At 38.0% G+C, this 25,205-nt stretch overlaps 1 protein-coding gene across 3 annotated transcripts in view; it reads left to right on the top strand.

The window, feature by feature from the left end:
• Positions 1 to 25,205, top strand: part of Znf691 (zinc finger protein 691) — a 48,968-nt gene that overhangs the window by 14,899 nt on the left and 8,864 nt on the right. For all 3 annotated transcript variants that reach the window (XR_015452710.1, XR_015452711.1, XR_015452709.1), the window contains exon 2: positions 16,634 to 16,768. The gene's annotated coding sequence lies outside the window, so the exon portion shown is untranslated. The remainder of the gene's footprint in view (positions 1 to 16,633; positions 16,769 to 25,205) is intronic.

The following is a 25,205-nucleotide window of genomic DNA, read 5'->3' as shown; positions in this document are numbered from 1 at the left end:
CCTAGCTGGGCTGGGGTTGTAGCTCAGCGGAACAGCACCTGCCTGGCAAACGTGAGGCCCTGAGTTTGATTCTCGGTACCAAAAATAAATAAAATAGTGATCCCTAGGTAGTTTACTTTATTGAAGCTATTCCAAATGGACTTCTTTTCCCAATTTATTTCTCAGCTAATCTATTATTCATGTATAGTAAAGCTAATAATTTTTTAAATGTTAATTTTATATTCTGTTACATTGTTGAACTCATTTATCAGCTCTTAAAGTCTTTTGGTAGAGTCTTCAGGGTCTTCTAAGTATAGGATCATATCATCTGCAAACAAGGGTAATTTAACTTTTTTCTTTCATAATTATATCCCTTTTATTATTTTTCTTTTTCCAATTATGTACTATATTGAAAAAGAGGAGTAAGAGTGGATATTCATGTCTTGTTCTTGACAAAAACTTTTAGATAAAAAAGACATTAGATGATGATAAAAAGGCCAATTCAGCACCAAGAATATATATAGAGAGAAAGTAGCACAATAATAGCAGAAGGTTTCAGTACCCCATCTTCAATAACAGAACAACCAGTCAGAAAGTCACTAAGAAAACAGGGAATTGGAGCAACACTATAGACTCACTGACCTAATAGATACACACAGAGCACTCACCCAACAGCATCACAGTATACATTGTTCTGAAGTGCAATGGACCATTCTCTAGGATAGATAATATGTTAGGTCACAAAACAAATCTAACAAATTTGAGAAGATTTAAATCATATCAAGTCTCTTTTCTAATAGTAAAAGGAAAACTGGAAAATTCTCAAATGTGAAAATTAATATGTTCTTGCACAACAGTGGACCAAAGAAAAAATCATAAGGGAAATTAGAAACTATCTTTTGACAACTTAAAATGAATTATAATATATAAAAAATTATGCACCAAAAGCAATTCTAAGGAAGATTATGGCAGGAAGCACCTATTAAAAATAAATCTCAAGCCAGGGATTTAGCTCAGTGGTTCCAGCGCCTGGCTGGCAAGCACAAGGTCCTGAGTTCAATCCCCGGTACCAAAAAAAAACAAACAACAAACCTCAAATCAACAGCCTAACTTTACACCTCAAGGAACTAGAAAAAGAAGAATATACTAAACTAAAAAGTTAGCAAAAGGAAGAAAATAAAGATTAGCACAGAAATAAATTGAGAATAGTTGAGCAATAGGAAAAGATCAACAAAACTGACTTATTTTAAAGATCAAAATTCAGAAACTTTTAGCTGAACTAGGAGAAAAGATTCAAATAATTAAAATCAGAAATGAAAGAACAGACCTTGCAATTGATGTCACAGATATAAAATGTAAGACTGCTATGATAGATTATAAACTCTGAGTGTGGTGGCACATGCCTGTAATCCTAGCACTCTTGGGGACTGAGGCAGGAAGATCACAAATTTGAGCTCAGCCTAAGCAGCATAGCAACTTAGCAAAAACTTGTCTCAGAAAAAGAAAAAGACTGAGGATGTGTTTAGTTCAAAGGTCCTGGGTTCAATTCCCAGTGCTGTGAAAAACAAAACAAAAACAAACACACACATTGGATAACCTGGAAGATATCTAGAAAATAGAACCCAGCAAGACTAAATCACAAAGAAATTAAATATGTAAACGGGGTAATAACTAGTAAGGAAATTATATCAGCAATCTAAAAGAGTCTTAAGAAAGAAAGCTCAGGGCCAAATGACTTCACTAAAGAATTCTGTCAAACACAAAGAATGAATACCAGTGCTTCTCAAACTGTTCCAATAGATTGAAGAGTAAGGATCTCTGCCAAACTAATTTTATGAGGCCAGCATTACCCTGACACCAACATTGGAGGAAGATACAAGAAAAGAAACTATAGACTAATACCTAATGATTAGTGATGCAAAAATTCCTAACAAAATGTTAACAAACTAAATTCAAAAGTACATTAAAAAGATTATACATCATGACCAACTAGAATGTATCTCTTGGATGCAAGAATGGTTCAACATACACAAATCAACAAATGTAATATACTAGATTAATAGAATAAGAAAAAAACCACATGATCATCTCAACTGATGCAGAATGAAGCACTTAGGACTGGGGATTTAGTTCAGTGATTCCACCACCTGCCTCCCAAGTGCAAGGTCCCAAGTTCGATCCCTGGTACCAGAATGAAGCACTTAGCAAAACTTAATTCCCTTTCGTGAAAAAAAAAACCCCAAAAACAAACAAACAAAACCCTCAACAAGCTAGTAATAGAAGGAAGTTACCTTAATCAAATAAATCCTGTATATGAAAAGCCAACATCTAACATCATATTCAGTGGTGAAAAACTAAAAGCTTTCCTTGTAAGATTAGGATCAAGGGAAGGATGTCCACTCTCTCCATTTCTATTCAACATAGTGCTGGACATTGTAGTCAGAGCAAGTAGGCAAGAAAAAGAAACAGAATGCATCCATGTTGTAAAGAAAATAAAATTATTTTTATTCACAGATAACATGACTTTATATGTAGAAAAACCTAAAGATTGCACACACAGATACATACACCTGTTAGAAATAAATGAATTCAGCATCGTTTCAGGATACAAAAATTAACAAAACAGTTGCATTATATACTAACAATGAAAAGTTTTAAAAAATTAAGAAAACAGTCCTATTTATTTATGAAGTCCAAAAACTTCAAAAAGAATAAATCATTTAGGAGTAAACTTAACCACATAGGCAAAAGCCTTGTACACTGAAAACTATACACTATCGATAAAAGAAATTAAAGAAGACAAATTAAATAGACATTCTGTGTTTATGGATTAGAAGACTTAATTTTGGTAAAATGTTCACACTACCCAAAGCAATACTACAGATTCAGTACAATCCCTATCAAGATCCCAAAGGCATTTTTGTAGAAATAGACTAAACAAATAAAACAAAACAAAACAAAACAAAAATCCTAAAATTCATATAGAATGTCAAAGGACCCAGTAGAGCCAAAATAAACTTGAGAAAGAAAAATAAAAGGAGCCCCGCTCTTCCTGATTTCAAAACATACCAAGGTATATTTTAATATGGTACTCATAAAAACAGGGATCTAGACCAATGGAATGGAGTAGTGATCACAGAGATAAGCCCTCAACATAAATGCTAAACCTTCAACAAGGATGCCAAGGTTACATACGCATGGGAAAAGCATAGTTTCCCGTCCATAAATGGTAATGGGAAAGCTGGATATCCATATACGAAAGAATGAAGTTGAATCCTTACAAAACATGTAGAAAATTTAGCTAAAAATGGATTAAAGACCTTAAAATAAGACCTGGAGCCACCAAACTTGTAGAAGAAAATGGGGAAATATTCATAATATTAGATTTAGCATTTCTATCATACCAAAACAATAGGTATCAGAAGCAAAAATAGACAGAACTACATCAAAAACTTTTGGACAGCACAGGAAGCAAGCAACAGAGTGAAGAGGCAACCTGTGCAATGGAAGAAAATATTTGCAAACCCTATATCTGATGAGTTAATATTTAAAATATATAAAGGAGTCTTACAAAAATTTTAAAAAATGACCTGATTAAAAAATGGTCAAAGGACCTAAATGACTTGTCTTCATAGAAGATACACAAGTGTATCAAAAAATGTTCAACATCACTAATCAGGGAAATGGGATCAAAATCACAATGAGCTATCATCTTATACTTATTAGTGACTATAAGAAATAAGCAAGATAACAGGTATGGATAAATTTATGGAAAAATTGGAATCCTTGTGCATTGTGGGTGGATTGTAAAATGGTGTAACCCTTATGGAAAATATTATGAAATTCCTCAAAATCTTAAAAATAGAATTACCATATTATCTAGCAATCTCACTTCTGAGTATATATCTAGAAAAATTGAAAACAGGATCTCAAAGAGGTATTTGCACACCTGTTGCTATGGACTGTTCATGTCACCCCAAAACTTTAAAATTGAAATTCTAACCCTTAATGTAAAGGTAATAGGGAGTGGAAATTAGATCATGACACCAGAGCCCTCATGAATGGGATTAGGGCCTCTATAAAAGGGAATCCAGAGATCTCTCTCCTGTTTGTTCTGCCATATTAGGACACAACCCAGAAGAGGGCCCTCACCAGAACCTGACTGTGCTGACATCTTGGTCTCAGATTTCCAGCCTCTAGAATTGCTTGCTTTGTTTATGAGTCACCCAGTTTCTGGTACTTTGTCATAGCAGCCTGAACAGTCTAAGATACCCATTTTCATTCACAATAGCAAAGACAGGTAAGCAACCTAAATGTCCATGAATGAATGAATGAATAAAGAAAATGGCATGCCAGGCATGGTGGTGCACACCTGCAATCCCAGTGCTCTGGGAAACAGAGGCAGGAGGATTAGAAGTTCAAGATCAGCCTGTGCAACTTCACAATTTAACGAGGCAGTGTCTTAAAATAAAATATTTAAAAAGGCTGAGGACATAGCTCAGTATAAATGCTCTAAGATTCAACCTCCATTACTAAAAATAAAATAAAATAAAAATAGCCTATACATGCAATATATATCTATATAATTCTATTTGGCCTTTAAATAGAAGAAAACTCTGTTACTTTATGTATCACATGGATGAAACTTAAAGACATTATGAACACTAAATTATTCCACTTACATGAGGTTTCCTTTTCTTTAATGTCACTGAATTATCCAGGCTGAGCTCAAACTTGTGGGCCTCCTGCCTCATCCTTCCAAAGGTGATGGGATTACAGGTCTGTGCCACTAAACATGGCTCTGTATGAGGCATCTGATGTAATCAGATGTATAGAATCAGAAAGTAGAATGGTAATTGCCAGGGTTTATGGAGTATTGTTATCCAGTAGGCATAGCGTTTTAGTCATATTAGATGTTCAAAAATATTCTAAAGATCTGTTATATAACAATGTACAACAGTTAACAATATTGTAATATACACTTATAAGTTAAGAGGGCAAATGTATGTATTATTTACCACCATAAGAAAAATAAGAGATGGATTGGGCCAAAAATTTATTTGACAATTTATGTCCTAAGACAAACATATTTAGAGGGAAAGAGATTGCTGGGGTTTAGGAATTCTAAAAATTTTTAGCAAAATTAAGATTGGTCAAAAGTTTTGAAAAGTGCCCTTTAAATTTTTTAGTTATGTAAAGGCAAAGACTAAGTTAGGCATAGTTAAATCTATGGTAAAGATTAGAAAAAGGATGTTGCTTTTCCACTCAAATCTATTGTTTCAGTCGTCCTTCAGATAGCCATTAAACTGAAGGACAAAAGGATGAGATGGGATAGAAGGCACAAAGAAATTAGAAATGTATCAGAAAATCATTTTAAAAGGATATATCCCTAACAATCTAGAGTTACAGTTCCAAATGATTCCAAAGCATTAGGAAGGTAAAGTAAGGAGAGATGGAGGAGCATGTCAAGATTCTTAATTTATTTAGGGGGGTGGTTTAAAGATTTAAATACTGTAAACTTTAGACATTCATAAGGAAAATAAGTATAAGTGTGAGTCTAAATAAATTAGGGGAAACCTCTATTAGTATAAAAATATGAAAATATAACTTTCAAACCAGATGTAAATAAAAAAACTAGATACAGAAAAATATATTTCTAATATAAAGGAATGAGAGAAAAAACTTGAAAAAGAAACTTCCACCCCTGGTAATTCAGTGTAATCAAAAACCTGCTATAAAACACCTACAAACTCAGTAAAGGCCCTGCCTGGGTTCAATCCCCAGTACTACAAAACAAAAACAAAAGCCCCAACCAAACCATAAAACAAAACAAAAACCACACACCTACAACAGCTACAAAAATGTAGCAAATATGCATTTAAATGCATTATTATACTGCTTGCTTGCCTGATTGATTGATTGATTTTGTAGTGCTAGGTATCAGACCAAGAGCCTCGGGGATGCTGGGTAAGCACTGTACCATTGAGTTATGACCACAGCCCTGAATTGCCAATTCTTTAAAAAAAATTAGGGAAATCTGTAGTGGCCAAAATAAAAAGGATAGCTGAAAACCAAGTGACAAGTTGGCACTGACCTTTTGATGCTCCGGGCATATTTACTAATCTAATAACCAAGGGGACTGGGTTTTAATGACAAAACAATGACAAGAAGATGGGGAATTGGGTTTATGGAGGGGTAGAGATTTGTAACTGGGACCCCTGGACAAAGATGGCACCTTCAATATGATATCCCCTTAGAGAAAAAATGAGCTACGGAGAAAGAAAAAATGAACTTTGTTAGCTCTGAATGGTTTTGATCTGGGCTTGGTATTGAACAGATTTGGAGGGAGTGTTTGCAGTTACAACTTTTGGGAGGTACTGAAAATTGAATCAGGGGGCATTCTATCACTGAGCTATATCCCCAGTCCTTTTATTTATATTTTATTTTGAGACAAGTTCTCCCTCAGTTGCCCAGGTTGGCCTCCAAGTTGTGATCCACCTGCCTAGCTTCTCAAGTAGCTAGGATTACAGATATGTGCCACCGTGCCTGGGTGGAGTTAGCCATTTTATTTTATTTTATTTTATTTTTTGATACCAGGGATCAAAGTCGGGACCTTGGGCTTGTGAGACAGTCAATGGAACCACTGAGCTCAATCCCTGGCCTGAGTTAGCCACTTTAGATTCTATAATTATTCAGGTGAAGGAAAATAATGTTAACTTTTGAGATTAAATATGTTGGAGAAAATGTTCAGGGTAGTCAGTAAAGCAATAAAATTTGAATTCCAATTAGCAAAGGGGGAAAACCTGAACTGACAAAACCCAATCAATTCTAAAGAAAAGCAAGACACATAGAAATATTTTTCCAAATAAGTGTAAAATGAAATAAACTCACCAGTTAAAAGACAAAAAATTTTCAGATCAGCTAAGAAAACTCAGATCTAACTATATCCAGTTAAAAGAGATGCACCTAAAACGTAAGAGCATGGTTTGTTAGATTTCTGTCACTAAAGCAAAATATCTGACATAATTAACTTATGAGAAAAGGCTAATTTTGGGTTTACAGTTTGGGGGGCTCCAGTCCATGATTGATCTGAGTGCATGATGGGGCAAATCATTTACATCAGCTATCAAGGAACAAAGAGAGAAAGAGGAAGAGACCAGGGTCCCACAGTCCCCTCCAAGGGCTTGCTTCCAGTGAATTAAAGATCTCCCACTAGTGGAGTGTGGTGGTACATGCCTATAATCCCAGCACTCAGGAGGCTGAGGCAGGAGGATTGCCTTGAGTTCAAGGACAGCCTGGGCTACATAGTGAGTTCAAGGCTAGCCTGAATTACAGAGTGAGACCCTGAATTACAGAATGAGCTTTTTTGAAAATGAAAAACGAAACAAAACCCTCCCACTAGGTCCTACCTCTAAAATGCCCCAGCATCTCTCAGTAAGACAAAACCTTTGACATATGGGACTTTGGGGGACTTTGAAGATCCAGAGTAGCACATAGAAGGATTGACAGCAAAAGGATTTAAAAAGGTATCCCAGAAAAATATTAATTAGAAGAAATCTACTGTCTAGCTATTTTAAGGATAGAAAGCATAGACTATAAGAGAAACAGCATTACTAGGGATAAAAAGGGCTCCATAATGATGAGTTATAATTCACTAGGAATATATAATTCTCAAATTATAAGCACTTAGTAACAAAGCCACAGAAATTTTTTGTGGCCTTGCTACTTCTGGGTGGAAGCTGTAAGAATCAGTGTGTGCTTTGCCTATGCTCTCTTTTCCTACACTTTGGCAATCAAAATGGTTTTGCATAGTGCGTTCTCCATCAGCCAATGTCCCAGAGTGAGAATGTTAATACTCCTAGCCAGTTCATGATGGACATGGAGTACAGAAGAAGAAGGAAATCTTTCTTGTTTTGACAGCTTTATTGAGGTTTATTGATATGCAACAAATAGTACATATTTAAATGTATAATTTGATAAATTTTGACAAAGGTATGCTCTAGAGTCTTGGAAGACTGATAGAAACATCTCAGTAGTTTTTAAAGACCAACTGCATTAAAATATCATAAGAGGCCCAAAATCCACTCAAACTGTGATAGAAATTTTCTTTCTTACAAGATGGGTGAGGTTGCAAACTTTGGTCAGATGAATTACAGAAAGGTGTTATTTGAAGCCTTGAGGAAGATATGAGCTAGAAGTTCCCTGTTGTCGTGGTGACTACACACAGTACTCACTGTGTCTACCTGTGGCTCAGGTAGACTTATCCTGGAAGCCTGCAGAGCTTAGGTCCTGCTCCCTATGTCAAATTTCTGACAGATACTGAATGACCTTATTGTGTTAATAAATTGTCAATCTAATAGCCTCAATTTGTTTAAAATGTCAACCTCAGCCTTCCTGAGAAGAAAACTATATCACAGCTAGGAAGTGTTAAGCTGCTCACCTCAACTTGGCCCCCCGACATGGTAACTCTATCATGGTTGTGAATTGTTGACCCAGTAATCCGAACTCCCTAGAGATTCTAGAACTTCTTCTCAGTGACTAAAGAGCTTTTCAAACCTGAAAAGGTCTATTATTAAATACAGAGAAGATAAAGAAATCAAAACTACCATGTTAATAATTTCATGTTTAAAATAATTGTGTGTATATCCTTAAAGTGTAATTTAAAAATAATATGGCATATTGAAGATTAGACCTGAAAGGTATAAGAAAATTTAAGTTCATAAATAGTATTTGACTATTTGACTAGACCTATTAGATTTATATGTTTTATATATACTTTTTTTATATATATACATTTTTGTTGAGTACTTGAGAACATTTTGCTTGTTAGGGATGAAAATTTGATTGCTCAGTCATACAAAAGGCATAAAATAAAAAGAATATATATGAGATTTATAAACTCAATAAAAGATTTCCTTAAACCTATTATTTTATATAAATATGTTTATAAATATACTAGCATGCCTATAAGTTGAACTTTTATGGCTTAAATAAAATCAAGGTTTTGAGTTTTGATTAATCTAATATTAATTTAAAACTCAAGGTATAAATAGTCTTTTGCCCTAACAAAATCTGCCCTCATATATGGAAAAAAAATCCTGCAGACACTGTTATTATCTGAATTTAACGGATGAAGAAACTGAAGCTTGAAAAGATTAGGAAATCAGAATCAACCACATGCATGTCTGGCTCTAAACATAAACCTATGCCCTTAATCACTATGTACCCTGTCCATGACTAGCCAACCTCCTGAAAAGTCAGATAACTTGGGAACAATTGAATAAAAATTTTTGTAGTAACTTTATCAAAGTCTGTTTATATGGATCATAGCTTGGTTCTATAACTAGGCAGTCAATTTCAGCTTAGGGAAAGAAAAATTATTGGCTTATGTAATGCAAACTCTGGGTTCAGGCATGGTAGCTGTAGACTCAAACCTTTCTTTTGTCTATTTACTGACCTGTGTTGGCTTCATTCAAAGAAAGGTTTTCTTTTGTGGTACAGGAGGCTGGAGCTACCACTTTTAACTAAAGTACAGCTAAAAAAATGTGACTACTACTCTCTCAATTTTTCCCAGAAAAGAATCATTGTACCTCATTGATCTGACTAGGTGATGGGATAGAGTCCCTCATAAACATATGGACTGACAGTAGGAGACAGTGTTCCTCCTTGAAAAGGGTGATTGGATGACAGGCAGAAAAAATTAATGTCCACTGTAGTGGGGAGCCCTACCAGTCTTACTTTGGAGCTCTTTAAAGTACCTCAGTATATTGTTCACACTTATTGCTGATATATGCTCTTGCTTTTGGCCAAGAATCACAATACTACACTATAACTTAAGTCTGTTCTTTATTCTTCCCACAACTGCATTTTGAAGGCAGGTATATCTGTCTTGCTTTTCTTTAGTGATCTTCATAAAAGCTTCACCAGGACTTGTCTAAAGGAATAAAACCCAGGTTACAGGATCCCTAATTTATTACCTCAGAGAAGAAATAATGAAAAATTAGATGGAAAAGTGTTTTTAAGATATTATAGTTGATAGCTATGTAGTATAAGGAGGAAAACTCAAATTCACCAAACGCTTATTGATAACTTCTTTGTGATTCCTATTGGGGATACCTATTGGGGACAGTGTTACAGTGGCTTTAAATGAGCAACCAGTCTAGAGAAGAGACTGGATGAAAGGTGTTGATAGTGTAATTTAGTTTGGGCCCAGATCTACATTTTGATGGACCACTATAAAGCCCTTTGACAATAGAGCTTCTTTTCTTCATAAAGTACTCAGTCTTTAAGTATTTTGTTATAGCAGTGGAAATCAGACTAATACAGCAGGCCATCTTTTAATTCATTATTCCAGTGAATAAACCAAAAGTTTTATTTCTCTAGACCCACTCTCAGTACCAAGATCTATATTAAGGTTCTCCAGAGAAACAGAGCCATTAGGACATTTATATAGATATGTGAGGAAATTTATTATGGAAATTGATTCACATGATTATAGAGACTGAGAAGTCCCACACTGTACTGGTTGCAAGCTGGAGAATTTGGAAAACAATAGTGTAATTCAATCCAAGTTTAATGACTTGAGAAACAGGGGAACCAATGAAATAATTCCCTCCAAGACCTGAGAACTGGGAGGCTGCTGGTATAATTTCTGGAATCTGAAGGCCTGAATACTAGAAGTGCTAATGTCTAATGGTAGGAGAAAATGGATGTCTTATCCCTAGGAGTAGGGAGGAGAGGAGAAGAAGGGGAGAGGAAGAAGGAGAAGGAGAGAGATGCTTTCACTTTACTGAAACACAATACCTGACACTTGCAGTTAAAGAAGGAGAGGTTTATTTCAACTCGTGGTTAAGTCCACGGTTGGTTGACTCTAAGGCAGAAATGGTGTGGTAGAAGGTTACAGTGGAGGAAAGCTGCTCAACACATGGCGATCAGTAAGCAGAGAGAGAAGGGAGGATCTAAGGACAAGAATACACCCTTCTGGGTCATGCTCCCAGTGACCCACCTCCTAGCAGCACATTTAGCCATGAAGTCATCAATGGATTAATCTGTTGGTGAGTATAGCATCCCCATAATCTAATCACCTTTCGAAAGCCTCACCTCTGAACACAGGAGACCTTTGGGAGACAATTTAGATCTAAACAGTAAGAGGGAGGGAAGGAGGGAGAGACAGACAGAGAAAATGAATATGCCTTTCCTTCACCTATTTGCTCCATTTTAGCATGCCCCTAACAGATTACATGACACTTTGCTCACACTAGTGTAGTTGAATCTGATACTGGTTTAAATGTTAATCTCCTCCAAAAACACTCTCACATACACAGAAATAAAAGTTTAACAGCTACCTGGGTATGGAAGGTAACACACAAAATTAACCATCAAACCACTGAATGTCAAATACATGCTCTGGCTCAGGTGCTTAGGATCATGGATAGAAGAGACCCAATACAGAAGGCAGGTACATACCTTGACAACATATCCAGGGTGGTTATGTAATAAAATCCTGAGGGGGAGCCAGAGGGATACCAACCTGAACCATTTGAAAAAATGGTCCTTAAATTTGGTATACCTGTACCTGGGTGTCTACAAAACTTTCTAAGGGGTATACAAGCATATTTAGCCTTAAGGGAATCAATTCTCAGATCCTAGCCCTCAGCTTCCACATGTATAACACTCTTCAAACATTAATCTGCCTGAGAGGTGTGACATAAGCAAAAAAGCCCAGGGGCCAGGGATTTAGCTCAGTGACGCCTTGCCTGCTTTGCAATCGCAAGGTCCTGAGTTTAATCTCCCGTACAAAAAAACCAGCCAAAAAACCCCAATAGGAAGCTCCAGGCCTAGTTCCTCCACAGACACAAACTTAATGATTATAGAATCCAAAAACCTTTTATGAGAACTCCGTAAACTAGTTAAGAAGTCAAAATAGCATAGGCAAGGCAAATTCAAGACCAGACACATTGAAATGGCTAGGAAAAATTGTTTCATTTTACATACAATACCCCCTTTCCCAGAACAACTTGGCTTGGTGATTTAAGTAGTAAATGCTTACCCTGAGGCTTCTCACTTGAGAGAGAAATGTAAGAATGGAACATGCATCCAACATTTGGACTTTTAGGAAATCTTTGGAAGAGATCCAGTCTTCACCACTGCCTTTGGACATTGGTCTCCAGTTCCTTCAGGCTTCCAACACAGACCTTTTCAGCCTTCTGACAGAGACTCTTTGGTTTTCAAAATAGATTCATATTGTGACTCTGCAGTGAGCTTCCAGGCTCACTTTGACTCCTCCTGAATTCTCTGGCTCTCCAGTGCACGGATGGCCTTTCTGGATTCTTCTGTCTCTGACCTGGCAGACAGCCTTTAAGGATCTTCCAATTTTGATCTGTATGCCTGCTTCATAAATCCCTTGTATAATCATGCATATATTTTATATTGAATCTGTTCCTTTAGGGAGCCTTAACTAATACAAATGTTGCTACCAAGAGTGGTTCTAGAGACAGTTGTGAGGATGAATCTCTCTAATCAGTTCAGTGGTTCCTGGAGTTGGCTCTCTGATTTGATGAGACTTAAAATTGACATGATCTCTCCTGAGAGTACTGATAGTACATAGTGTGAACTGTTTAAAGCAGTATGTAGCATAGCTCATTTGATTATCCTATTTGCCATTTGTGAGATGCAAGGAATTTAGGGTCTCTATATACAACACTTTTGAACATTATTGGAAGAGTAAGAAATATAATGATGCTGGCTAGTTGTTCTTCGCATCTCTTGACAAACTAGTAAAGGAAATTCATAAGCTTAAGACATGCATATACAATTTAAAGGCTTCTAAATATGAAGACAAATTAATAAAGGAGAAGAGTTTAAAGATTCAAATTCCGAGCTTCAGACATGTATAAAGAATCTAAAGGCTTCTAAATGTGTCCTGAAGGAGAATCTTCTCTTCTTTCGCCATAAGGGTAAAGTTGCCAAGACCAAAACGTAAGCCCACGTACTTTGACTAGCTGAATTACAGCACAAGTTTCATACTCAGTCTTGAAGGGTATCTGAAGTAAAAGTGAGGGCACAGTTAGGAAAAGAATGAATTCCCATAAATTCAGATAGAGATATTTGAAAGGAACCTAATGAGGCTGGGGACTTTAACTCCTGATGAGGTTATTTTGGCAGAGGGAGATATTTTCCTACCCTCAGTGGCAGAGACATCTGTAACCCAACCCCTGTGGTGTTAGTCTCTCCTCATGTATTTGAGGAAACTATGGAAATGGTAATGACCATCCCTGATGCAGCTACCAAGCAAGAGAATGCTGACACACCACACAGCCCACCCTCATCACCCACTTTTGCCTCTAGACCTATAACCAGGTTTCTAAAGGGGAAAAACACAGCATGACCCATGAGAAGTACCACTATATTGCCAAAGAACTTCTTTCTTTCTTTATTTTTTTAATTTTCCCCACTAACTTTATTGGTACATTTTAGGTATAAAATACAGTTACATTCATCATTAGGATCTTGTACCATTACATGAGTCTCTTGGTTCTTATTTTTTTCCCCTTCCCTTGCCCTCCCTTCACCCCCTCCACCCTTCCCTATTTGCAAAGACCTTGTTTCCATTTTTTTCCTCTTCTCATATTTTTTCCTTTCCCTTTTTTCCCTTCCCCTACCCCTCCCAATTCCCCTGCTCTTTTAGACCTTTTCTTCCTGTTACACAATATCAGTTATACATTTTTTAAACTACAATATTAAGATCTAGGTGACATTACCACAGATTTTACAGAATTTAAAAGGATATAGAAAGCATATTACAAAAATCTGTTTTGAAATAAATTTGACAACTTCTAAGAAGTAACTTAGAAGACAAATTAATGAAACTGACTCTGGAAGAAATATAAAATTTGAGTAGCACCTATTAAAGAAAGTATATTCCTAGCTTGAAAACCTACCTATATGACAACAGCAGGCTCATAAACATTTTAACTGATAAATTATATCAAACATTTAAAGCAGAAAAAAGGAACACGTCTCCCCTCATTTTAGGAAATCAACATTGTGCTAATCCTAAAACTGGATAAAGATAATAGAAGAAAAAAGTATGAACATAGATAGAAATTTGTTTAACAAAACAAACTCTTAGAAGTCAGATCTGGCAGGATGTAGAAAGTGGTTTTATTATAGGGATGGCGGTGTTGGTTCAGCATTGGAAGATCCACCCCCAAAAGTCATCATTTTAACAGAGGAAAGGAGAAAGCCATATGATCCTGTCACTAGTTGGAGAAAGAGTATTGGACTAAATTCTACAGCTGTTCATGGTAAAAGCTATCAGGAGACTAGAAGTAGAACAGAACCTTCTCAACAGATCAAAGACATGTACTCCATACTTTCAACAAAAACTCCTTCTATGAATGGAGATGATACAATGCTTTCTACCTAAAGTGGGGAACAAGGGCATATATGCCTACTCTTCATCTGTCCATTAGACTTTGAAACATAGGTCTAAACCAAAATAGTCTGGCAATAAAATGACACAACTAGGATAGGATTGGCCTGGCAGAAGCAAAATCTTTATATGTAGATGAAATGATCATCTACAGAGAAAATACTAAGAAATCTCTAGGAACCCCTAGAACTTGTACTTGAATTTAGCAGGATTAGAAAACACAAGGTATATATAAAATTCAGGTCTGTGTATACTTGCTATAAATGAAGAACTGGATATTGATATGTAGGAGTACAAAGGACCCAGAAAAGCCAAAAACAAAAACAAAAACAGTGTTCGAAGATGTTTAGCACCCGATTTTAAGACTTCTTCTAAAGCTACAGTAATCAAGGCAGTGTTGGTGTAAGGAAAGACATATAGATCATTTGAATAAAACAGAGAATCTAGAAATAGAACCACACATATATGGTCCACTGAGTTTTGAAAGATTATTTAACATTAGCATTTTCTAGAATATAAACTTGATTCAAGAGCCGAGGAAGAGATAGTTGTCTTCAGCAAATGGCACTAGAACACCTGGTATCTGTATATAAAAATTTAACCTCAACCCTTTTTTTCCATACATGAAAATAACTTGAAGGGATCTATGAACCTAAATATGAAAGACTAAAACTATAAAACTTTAAGAAGAAATTATAAGGAAAAATATTTATGAATTCAGGGTAGGCAAGAACTACCTAGGATACAAAAAACATGATGTGTAAAAGAAAAAAATTGATAAATGAGATTCCGTCAAAATTTTGAACTTTAAACGACATCATTAAAATGAAAAGTCCTTAAACAGACCATATTTACAATGCATATAACCTATGAGCAGAATATGTAAAGAATTCTTAGAGCTCATTAATAGACAACCCAATTAAAATGTAGACATAAGAAGATGATAAATAGCCAGTATAGCGCAAGGAATGGCGTGCAACTCTAGAATCAGAAAAATACTGATCAGTACAATAATAAGATTGAATTATACACTCATTAGGGAGATGAAGTTAAAAGTTTTACAAACCTTGTCATGACTTTTTCTTTTTGTTGGATTCTCCCCCTTTGCGTTTAATTTGTCATGCCCAATGGATTCATTCGGCTGGGTTTCCTGGGGTTGTGATCCTCATTGTCTTTTCCTAGGGTATTGTCTAAAATTTTTTGGAGTGCCAGTTTGGTATTCACGAAGTTCCTGAGGTGCTCTTTATCATCAAAATATCTTATTTCTCCATCAATTTTGAAAGATAGTTTTGCAGGGTACATCAATCTGGGTCAGAGGCTGTTTTCCTTTAGGGCTTGAAATACATCACTCCAAGCTCTTCTTGCCTTGAGGGTTTGCATTGAGAAGTGTGCTGTGATTCTGAGGGGCTTTCCTTTGTATGTGATTTGTTTCTTTTCTCTCACTGCTTGTAGAATTTTGTTCTTCTGTTGGATTTCTGGAATCCTAACTATTATATGCCTATGTGTAGTTTTTTTTATTAAGGCTAGCTGGAGTCCTATATGCCTCGCTTATCTGTATGTCAAGTTCTTTTCCCCTGCTTGGGAATTTTTCTGCCATCACTTCTGTGAAGAGTTTTTTTATGTCATCTGCACTCTCTCCTCTTTCTTCATTGACTCCAATCAGTCTTATGTTATTCTTCTTTGCATCATCTAGCAGCTGCTGGATTGATTTCTCATGTTCCCTTACAATTTTAAAGCAATTTTTCTTTTCCTCCTCACTAATTCCAATCTTATCTTCTATATCTGAAATTCTATGCTCACATTGGTTCATTCTGCTGCGCAGACTTTCGATGGAGTTTTTAATCTCTTGGAAATCTGTTTGTATCTGTTTTATGGATTCCATTTGTTTCCTATATTGGGATTCCATCATGTTCCTCAGATATCTCTATTTTTTTATCTGTGTCCTCTCTAGATTTATTAATCACGTCTTGCACCATGAGCAAAATCTTTGCTGTTATCTGAGTAATTATTTCTGATTTCATTCTTCCCAGATCCTCTTTTGTTGCCAGTTCAGAGAGTCCAGGTGGTTGAGTATCAGAGTGTTCCATCCCATTTCCCTTTGGGGTTGCTGTAGGTGATCTGGAAGTCTGTTTTTGAGGCTTGTTTATGTGTCTTCTCATTTCCACGGTGCGGGGGGAGGGGTGCTTCTGGCACCCATGTGGCTCACCTTCTCTGCCCTAGGAGCTTGGGATGGCAGCGGGGGAGCTTCCTTCCGAGTGCTGGGACCAGCTGAGCTTCACTGCCAAAGAACTTCTTGACTTTTCTAATTCTCACAAGCCAAGCTCTGAGGAACAAGTATGGGAATGAATTTTAAAGGTATGAGATAGTAGTGGAAGACATGTAAACCTGAATCAGGCTGATTTCTTGATATGAGGCCATTAAGCAGAATTTCTAAATATAATGCCATGGTGTGTGGAGTTTTAAAAAGGTGTTAACAGTTTATTTGGTTTGTTGGCTGAAATATGGATCAAAAGATAGCACACTGTGAATGAGTTGGAGATGCCTTATATTTGTTGGTTTACTGCTGATGAGGGTATTCAAAGGCTCAGTAAAATGGGAATGGTGGAATGGATTTTCCAGGTAAAACCTAATCCTCCACACTGGGAAGGTCCAGAAAATGCACCCTGCACTTCAAGAAATAGATTAGTGAGCAGAGCACCAGCACCCTTAAAGAGCTCTGTCATTTCTCTTTTCTGTATGCCAGACCTTATGATGAGGACCACAGTCACTCATTTGGGAAATAAGCTGATAAGTTTAATTGGATTCTAAAGTAGTAGGGGCCAAGTGGCAGCACTCAACCTCCAAAGGCAAAGTGGGCATACTAATATGGACAGCAGAAGCAGAGTAATGACTGGAATGGTTTGACATGTAAACCTATTACATTGGCTGATTAGTTATGGTGTTCCCAAAAGTGGAATACATAGGAAGCCTACTAAATTTTTAGTGGATTTTTAGGAGTAAAAAAAAAAAAATAGGGAAAATGAACAAAAATCTCCCTCAAACTGTAATAACAGAGAATCACGGCTCCTTTACCAATTACTTGACTTGAACCAGTTTATAGACCCAGAACACCTGGAATGAAGGGGAGGCTGGCCCTCCATGAGGAAGGACCCTTGTACACTACCAAGAAGTCACACTGTAAACCTTTCTCCTATCCTTCCCCAAAGGGATCTAAGGCCTTTTACCAGGGTAACTGTACATTAGGAGAAAGGAAATGATCAGAAATTTCAGGAACTACTGGACACTGGTTCTGAATGCTGATTTCAGGAGATACAAAGCATCACTGTGGCCCTCCAATAAGAGTAGGAGCCTATGGAGGTCAGGTGATCGGTGAAGTTTTAGCCAAGGTCTGACTCACAGTGGATTCAGTAGGTCCTGGAATCCATTCTGTGGTTATTTCCCCAGTTTCAGAATAAATAATTCGGTAGTGCCACATGCCTGCAATCCCAGCACTCAAGAGGGTGAGGCAGGAAGATCGCCATGAGTTCAAGGCCAGCTGGACCACATAATAAGTTCAAGGCCAGCCTGAGCTACATAGTGAGACTCTGTCTCAAAACAAAAACAAAAACAAAGCAGAATACATAATTAGGATAGATATACCTAGTAATTTGCAGGATCCAGAACCCATATATTAGTTCCCTAAGTAGGGTATGAGGGCTATATTATGGTGGGAAAGACCATATGGAAGCCATTAGAGTTGCCTTTACCTGAGAGAAGAGTAAATCAAAAACAAGGTGCCAGGCCTGGTGGTGCACGCCTGTAATCCCAGCATCAGGAGGCTGAGGCAGGAAGATCACTGTGAGTTCAAGGCCAGCCTGACCTACATAGCAAGACCCTGTCTCAAAAAACAAAACAACACAAAGCAAAAAGAACAATAAGAAGAAGCCTTCTGTGGAAGGATTGGAGAGATTATGCCACCATCGAGGACTTGAAAGCTGCAGGGGTCGTGGTTCCCATTACATCCTCTTTTAACTCTCCTATTTGGCCTGTGTAGAAGGTGGATTGACCTTGGAGAATGATACTTGATTACCATAAGCTTAATCAGGTGGTGACTCCTATTGCAGCTGCTGTACCAGAGGTGGTTTCCTTGCTTGAGCAGATCACATCTTCTGGTATTTGGAATGTAGGTATTGACTTGGCAAATGGTTTTTTCTCCTTACCTACCCATAAGAGCCACCAGAAGCAATTCGCTTTCAGTTGGCAAGGCCAATGATATACCTTTACTGTGCTACTGCAGGAATATATTAATCCTCCAGCCCCGTGTCACAACATAGATCATTTTTCTCTTCCACAAGGCATCACACTGGTCTATTACATTGATGACATTATGCTGATTGGACCAAGTGAGCAAAAGGTAGTAACCACTCTGGACTTGTTGGTAAAGCACTTGGTGCCTTTACCTCAGTGAAATTTCTAGGAGTCCAGTGGTGTGGGGCATGCAGGGATATCCCTTGTAAGGTGAAGGATAAGTTATTGCATCTGGCACCTCAACCAAGAAAGAGGCACAATTCCTTGTGAGCGTATTTGGATCTTGGAGGTAACACATTCCTCACTTGGGTGTGTTGCTCTGGCCCACTTACTGAGTCGCTTATAAGGCTGCTAGTTTTGAGTAGGGCCCAGAACAAGAGAAGGCTCTGCAACAGGTATAAGCTACTGTGCAGGCTGCTTTTCCTCTTGGTCCATATGATCCAGTAGATCTAATGGTACTTGAGGTATTAGGGGCAGATAGGAGCGCTATTTGGAGCCATTGCCAGGCCCCCATAGATGAATCACAGTAGAGGCCCATAGGATTTTGGAGCAAGGCTGTACCATCATCTGCAGATAACTACTCTCCCTTTAAGATAAGAAACAGTTCCTGGGGCCAGGGATTTAGCTCAGTGGTGCATCACCTGCCTTGCAAGCCAAGGTCCTGAGTTTGATCCTGGGCACCAGAAAAAAACAAAACAAACAAACAAACAAAAAAAACAATGAAAGAAACAGTTCCTGAACTGGGTGTGGTGGCGCATGCCTATAATCCCAGCACTAGGGAAGCTGAGGCAGGAGGATTGCTGTGAGTTCGAGGCCAGCCTGGGCTATATTGTGAGTTCAGAGCCAGCCTGAACTACAAAGGGAGACCCTGCCTCAAAAGACAAAAATAACAACAACCCTCCCCCCAAAGAAAAAAAGAAACAGATCCCGGACTACTACTAAGCCATAGTGGAAACTGAATGCTTAACCATGAGACACCAGGTTACCATGTGATCTAAGCTGCCTATCACAAACTAGGTGCTGTGTTACCCACCAAGTCATAAAGTTGGATGTGCACAGCTACAGTCCATCATTAAATGGAAGAAGTGATATGTACATGACTGAGTCTCAGCAGGTTCAGAAGGTATGAGTAAGTTACATGAAGAAGTGGCCCAAATGCCCATGGTTCTTACTTCTGCTATACTGCCGTGTACTCCAGCATGCATCTGTGGCCTCACAGGATTTGCCCTATGATATGTTGACAGAGGAACAGAAGACTAGGTCCTGGTTTACAAATGGTTCTGCACATTATGCAGGCACCACCCAAAGGTGGACAGTTGTAGCACTATAGCACCTTTCTGGGACATCTCTGGAGGACAGTGAAGGGAAACATTCACAGAGGGCAGAACTTCAGGCAGTGCACCTGATCATACCTTTTGCTTGGAAGAAAAAAATACCCAGATGTGAGATTATACAATGAATCATGGGCAGTAGCAAGTATCTTGGGTGAATGGTTGGAGACTTGAAGAGAACATGACTGGAAAATTGCTGACAAAGACATTTGGGGAGGAGGTATGTGGCTAGACCTAACTATATAGGTGAAGGATGTGAAGATACTTGTGTCCCATGTAAATGTTCACCAAAAGGAGACCTTAGCAGAAGAGACTTTAAAAATCAAGTGACTCAAATAAATCTTTTTCCTCAGCCACCGCTGTAATTGCCCAATGAGCTCATGAATAAAGTGGCCATCATTCCAGGGATGGAGGTTATGCATGGGCTCAGCATATGGACTTTCACTCACCAAGGCTGACCTAACTTCGGCCACTGCTGAATGGCAAATCTGCCAGCAGCAGAGACCAACTCTGAGTCCTCAGTATGGCACTATTGCCCGAGATGATCAGGCTGTGATCTGGTGGCAGATTGATTATATTGGCCTGCGTACGTGATGGAAAGGGCAGCTCTTTGTCCTAATTGACATAGACACTTATTCTGGGTATATATTTCCCTTCTCTGCATATAATGTTTCTGCCAAAACTACCATCTGTGGATTTACAGAGTGCCTTATCTGCCATCATGGTCTTTCACATAGCATTGCTTCTGAGCAAGGAACACACTTTACAGCCAAAGAAGTGAGGCAATGGGCTCATTCTCATAGAATTCTCTGGTCTTACCGTGTTCCTCACCATCCAGAAACAGCTGGATTTAACAGAACTGTGGAAAGGCCTTTTGAAGATGCAGTTACAGTACCAACTGGGTGGCAATACCTTGTAGGGCTGGGGCAAGGTTCTTCAGAAGACTGTATATGCTTTGAGTCAGCATCAAATATTAGGTACTATTTCTCGAATAGCCAGAATTCATGAGCCCAGGAATCAAGGGGTGGAAGTGGGAATGGTACTACTTACCATTATTCCTAGCAATTAACTAGCAATATTTTTGCTTCCTGTTCCTGTGACCTTATGTTCTGCTGGCCTAGAAGTCTTAGTTCCAGATGGGGAAAGGCTTATTCCAGGAAGCACAACAATGATTCCATTGAACTGGAAGCTAATACTTCCCCTGCTCATTATGGGCTCCTCATGCCTCTGAGCAAACAAGCTAAAAAGGGAATCACAGTGTTGGCAGGGGTGTTTGAGCCAGACTACCAAGGATAAATTGGAATATTACTCCCCAGTGAGGGTAAGGAAAAATATATTTGGAGTGAAGGAGATCCCTTAGGGTATTTCCTAGTATTGACATGCCTTGTTATTAAGGTTAATGGGAAACCGAACAGGATGATAAATGGCCAATCCGAGCAGGATGATAAATGGCCCAGAACCATTGGGAATGAAAGTATGGGTCAGTCTACCTGGTAAAGAACCAATATCAAGAGATTACAAGAAAAGTAATAGTTGCAAAAATCCTCAACAAAATATTAACAAATTGAACTCAGTTATGTACAAAAAGAGTGATATACCATAAACAAGTGAGATTTATCCCAGGTATGTGAGGCTAGTTCAACATTTATTTTTAAAATTTTTTATTAGTACATGTTTGCAGTACAAAATGATTACATTTATCATGGAAAGTTGGTACATGTACATAATACATTCTTTTTTCATCCCCTTCTCCTCTCCTCCCTACCCCTAGTTCAACATTTAGAAATCAATTAATTCAATCAATCATATTATCAGGCTAAAGAAGAGTAATCATACCACCATATCAATGGGTTCAGAAAAAGTATTTCACAAAATCGCAACATCCATACATGACAAAAATTCTTAGTAAACTAAGAATAGAAATTTCTTCAACTTCATAAAGAATGTATATGAAAACCTTATAGTTAATATACTTAATGGTGAGAAGTTTGAAGCTTTATTGCTAAAATCAGGAACAAGGCCATATTGTCCCCTCTCACAGCTCCTTTTCAACACTGTACTAAATGTGCTAGCTTATGCAATAAGAAAAGGAGGTAAATATATATAGTTTTAGAAGAAAGAAATAAAAACATCTTTGCTTGTAGATGATATTTGGCTCTGTAGAAAATCCCCCAAAATCAATACCACCACCACCAAAAACTTCTGAAACTAATAAATGAGTAAGGCTAGAGGTATAAGATTAACATAAAAAGGCAAGCACTTTCATATATACCAGCTCTGTTAGTAAGCTTTCCATTACCATGATGAAATATTTGAGATAATTAACTTAGAAAAGGTTTATTTTGGCTCACAGTTTTAGAGGTTCCAGTCCAAGATCAGGTGGGCCCATTGCTTTTGGCTTCTGATGGGGTGCTGCCAGATTGCAAGGGCAGGGAGTGCATGTTGGAGCAAACCTACTTATGTCACGGGCCAGAGAGCAAAAGAGAAAGAGGAAGTGGCCTGGGTCCCACAATCCCTTTTGGAGGTACACCTCCAATAATGTAAGGACCTCCCACTAGGCCCCACCTCTCAAAGGTTCTACTGCCTTACAATGATAACTCCTCTCTAGAGACCGAGCCTTTAACACAGAGACTTTTGGGGGTTGTTAAACATCCAAACTATAGCCCCAACAATGAACAAGTAGAAATTGAAATTAAAACAGGTTATCAGTTATATTAATATCCTGAAAACTGAAATACTTAGGTGTAAATCTAACAAAACATGTATAAGATCTCATATCTTCTGGATATGGATATATCACTTTGATATAATGTTGGATATATTTTGAAGAGTTATTTTTTTTTCTTTGTAGTGTGAGGATCAAACCCAGAGCCTCCTGCTTGCAAGGCAAGAGCTCTACCACTAAGCCACACCCCAAGCCCATATTTTAAAATGTCAACATCATATATAAGAAATCAAATCTCTTGCAAATATTTGAATTTAAGATGAAAATTTTAATGTAAATGGCTAAGCAGTACAGTTCTCCAAAATTCCTACACTTGATCTCGGCCAAAAGGCCAAGAAGCGATCTCTCCAAAATTCCTTTAGGGAGTCCATGAGCAAGAAAATTTGAAGATAACTACTCTAGGAGAAAGGTATGAGTAATGTGTTTTGAGAAGTAAAGAAAGATGGAACAGCTGATATCCTAGGTTGGGGTCAACACCATTCTTCTCCTGAGCCTTAAATCAAATCAAGTCCTTTGTTTATGAGGCACTGGAGGCCAGTCTATTAGAAGAATGGAACAAAAACAGTGACTCTAAGAAGGAAAGAAAACCACTATCACATAATAAATAACTTTTATGTTTTCACTTTACCAACTGTTTAATGCAAACATGTAGGATAACTTTTGTAAGAAATTTCAAATTTTGTTAAGGAGATAATTATGATTCCTTGATGAACACTGGTGAAGGACAGCTCATAATTTAAATAGATATGTTTTCTGACCAGTGTCATTTTAGAGCATTAGCAAAGCCTTTAATAACTAGGTGGGTAGTAGGGAAAACTGGTTGGCATTCAGGCCTAGAGCTTGAGCCTGGAAGAGGCCAAGGAACTTAGATGTCTAAAATTCAATTTTAGGTTATGTTGCTGTGATTTATATCCTTTCTTCCCCAAACGTTCCACAGAGATTTACATGAACCCCAGCTTATTATATCCAACTGCCTACTCCATGTCTTTACTCGAATATCTATTGGGCATCCAACTCAATACACCCAAAACCAAACAATTCCCGTCTCCATCAATATTCCATTTTCAGTTAATTCCAGTGAATCCAGCTTTTATTTCTCTTTTTCTCAAACCTCACAGCCAGTCACATCAGCAAACTGTGTTGGCTGAAACTTCAAGATGCATCTCCATTATGACCACATCTACTTGCTGCCACTACATGGGGCAGGCCATCATCACCTCTCACCTGACAACAGCAGCTGCCTCGTGACTGGTGTTCCCATTTCTGCTTTTGCTCCCTGTCTTACTGTCTTCATTGCTGAGACACAATACCTGACACCTACAACTTAAAGGAGGAAAGGTTTATTTTGGCTCACATTGCAGAAGTTTCAGTCCTTGTTCGGCAGGCTCAAACACAGAAAAAAGCATAGTGGAAGTGGTGCCATGGAGGAAAGCTGCTCATGTCATGGTGGCCAGGAAGCAGAGTGCAAAAGGAAGAGATAGGGAGGGAGATATCCTCTTCTGAGCCATGCTCTCAGTGACCCACTTCTTGTGACCGGACCCTACCTGCTAACAGCACATTTAGCCATAAACTCATCAGTGGACTATTCCACCAAAGAGTATAGTGTCTCCATGATCTAATTGCCTCCCAACAGCTCTACCTATGAGCATGTGGGACTTTGAGGGTACATCTAGATATAAACCATAACACTCCCCTACAACTTACAGAAGACAGATGATCCTTTAAAAATATAAATCAGGGGCCGGGGGTTTAGCTCAGTGGTTCTGGCACCTGCCTCGAAAGCACAAGGTCCCGAGTTCAATTCCCGGTACAATATATATATATATGTCAGATTGTCGTTTCTCTGGCCAATGTTCTCCAGTGGCTTATCAGCACTGAAATAAAACCCGAAATTCTCATGTGACCCATGAGATCCTACGTACCTAGCATCCCACCACCTCTCTGATTTCATGTATATGTCACCTTGGCCTAGCTGTGGACCTCCTTGCTAATCCCTCCAATACACCAAACATGGTTCTCCCTTAGCACCTTTGAAATTGCTTAGAAGGTTTTCCCCCTAGATATGTCTATGATTTGCTCTTTTACTTCATTCAGGTCTTTGTTTAAATATGACCTCCTCAGGAAGGCCTTCAAATTATCTAAAACTGACTGCTATCCCCATTGCAGCCCTCACAATTCATCATCCTCTTTATCCTTAGTTTAGCTTCTTTTTCTTCCATAATACAAATCACCATCTGACACATTTATTATACATTGATTGCTTATTGCAATCAATAGAAGGTAAACTCCACAAATATAAATCTGTTTCTCTTACTGCTGCATCCTTAGCACCTGGGAGGCACTTAGAAAATGAATAAGTGAAACTAAAGAAAAGATCTGAGAGGGCTGGGGATTTAGCTCAGTGGTTCCACCGCCTGCTTCGCAAGCAGAAGGACAAGAGTTCAACCCC

Source organism: Heterocephalus glaber, unplaced genomic scaffold (genome assembly GCF_053883595.1).
Source record: "Heterocephalus glaber isolate CG9 unplaced genomic scaffold, H.glaber_assembly_v1.0 deba00001452, whole genome shotgun sequence".
Classification (NCBI taxonomy): Eukaryota; Metazoa; Chordata; class Mammalia; order Rodentia; family Bathyergidae; genus Heterocephalus; species Heterocephalus glaber.
This window is presented reverse-complemented; position numbering and strand designations above follow the sequence as displayed.